This window comes from Drosophila montana, unplaced genomic scaffold, assembly GCF_035044405.1.
Source record: "Drosophila montana isolate Dmon_TW-CO22-7 unplaced genomic scaffold, ASM3504440v1 contig_198_1, whole genome shotgun sequence".
NCBI classification, from domain to species: domain Eukaryota; kingdom Metazoa; phylum Arthropoda; class Insecta; order Diptera; family Drosophilidae; genus Drosophila; species Drosophila montana.
In genome coordinates, this window is record NW_026996907.1 from 19,488 (window position 1) to 21,783 (window position 2,296).

General features: G+C 48.0%; 1 pseudogene; it reads left to right on the forward strand.

Moving 5' to 3' along the window:
- Positions 1-2,296, forward strand: LOC135426178 (lysosomal cholesterol signaling protein-like; annotated as a pseudogene).

Below are 2,296 nucleotides of genomic sequence, written 5' to 3' on the forward strand. Positions count from 1 at the left end.
ATGGGTTCAGGGTATAAAATCACAAATAACATTAATACCAAAGCCAACAAATGCATTGGATACGGTCTAATTCACACCACGGAGCTGAGCACCTTTGGCTTTCTCTATGGCACTTTTCCGGCGGCGCCCGGCGCCTTGTCATTGCCACGCAGTACAACGTGGAAGTGGAACTGAGTGCTCGCAGCATGGTTTTATGCACGTTTATCTCGGCGCCGCTAATGTTCATATCTGCCAAGATGATATCGTTGACCAATTTGAAGCCGTTGGACTATTTGCACGAGCTGGATGCGTTCTCCTTTGACATAAGCGTTGCGGGCGCCGCAGCCTGCTGCTGGATGCTGGCGCTGTTGATTGTGACCAACCGCTTTAAGCGCATGCCGCAGCGCATAACAGCCTGCCTGGTGCTGTCCCAGCTAATGTGCTGCATTGGCGTCATACTCTGGTCGAAGCTGGACCATGTGGAGCGCTGGCCCCTGTACTTGCAATTTTTTCTGTTCAACATTGGCACCTACAGCTCGCGCTTGTGGATGGCCCTTCTGGCCATAACGCTGCTCTTCCTGCAGTGTCGCAGCCTGTGCTTTGTTCTTAAGCTGTGGCCCTACATGCTGGTCTTTGCCCTACATGCTGGTCTTTGCCTGGGGCGTGCCGGCGCTAATCTCCAGCCTGCTGATTGCCTTCGACTCGAAATCCATGCCCAGCGAGAAACAGAATCCCAGCTTTCAATACGGCAATGCGCAGGCGGCTATTGCAGTTTTTCTGCTCGTCATGTGCTTCATAGTTACCGTTGGCTGCCTCGTGCTGCATCAGCGCTACAAGAAGCGCTATGAAAAGTACCTGACCTATTTATTTATGTGATTTATTCAATCCGGATTCGGCATCCGATTTGCATTCGGCTGTTTCGACGGCCAACTTGTTAGCCAACACGGATCGTTCCTCGCTCAGGCAGAGCGTGCGCACGACTTCATACTCCTCCGATGATGATGAAATGATAACCACGACTGTTGTGCCGGAGAACGTAGTCAACGGTGGCTGCAATTCGGGCAGCGGCAATTGTTGTTCCACCTCAACGGTGACCACGCCCACAACAACATCTACTGTCGTTATGGATACAGAGGATTTAATAAATCGCAGTAGACAACGCAACGTTATGAAGGATTTGGATAAAATTGATAGCGCGCCCGCAACTGAAACCCACATGTGCAGCAGCTCGTACAACTGCGGCCCGAGCACCTCACGCCAGAGCTGCCAGAATATCATAGAACTGTATGAGGAGCAGACGCGCAGAGGGCTGGAGCCACTGGAGCATACAAGCGACTCCGATGATCATCAAACACTGAAGCACACAATCCTATTGATCATATTGCTTTGCTCGATGTTTGTCGGCCTGGCCGTGTCCATTTGGACGCTGGTCATGGAGGGCATGTCGGGCATCTATCTGGAATTGAGTTTTCTCGATGCGTTCCTCAACTTTGGACAGGGTCAGCCACACGGGCGAGCTGCTGATGTAGCTAATCAAGTTCTGGCGTAAAATATGGTATGGCGCCAATGTCGTCAGCTTGCCCCACTGGTCGAATCTGCGTCCCGAAACTAAACAAATATGCGAGCAATTTCGCAATCATCACTTGGAGAACTGCAAAAAGGATATTGCCAAGGACAGACGATGGCGCATTCGTGTCTATCGCAAGGTGTTCTATGGCAGCGAATTTGTCAGCTGGCTTATTGAGGTGGGCCTCTCCAAGGATCGCATGGAGGCCGTGCACTATGCACGTCATCTTGTTGACGGTCGCGTTCTGCGACACATTAACAATGTTTATCATTTCGAGGATAAACAATTGCTTTATAATTTCTGCAGTCGCATCTAGGCGACAAAATGTGGAAAATGCAACGACGCCAAATTTTAGTTCGTTTACTTGTTTATAATGATTTAAGTGAGAATCTTGTAATTTGTGTGCTGTGATTGTACGCTGGGGGGGGTTAGCACAACACTCCCGCCCACACACACACAGACACATCCACACCCACTTGTACCGACAGCCAAGTATCCAGTGTGAGTGCATTTGTGTTTGTCTGTGTTTGTGTATAGAAATATTTGTTTAATGTCTATTTATACAAACGATTAATTTGCTTTGACATTTGTTTACACAATAAGTAGTTAGTTAATTTAGTAGCTAAAGTTTTTAGCTATAGTGCAATAGTCTAGATCATAAGCAAATAACCAAAATAACTTGCAAAATAATGAAGAAGCTTCTGTGTCACAAGCTAACGACATAAATACTGTGCATAAAACGTGTGAAAC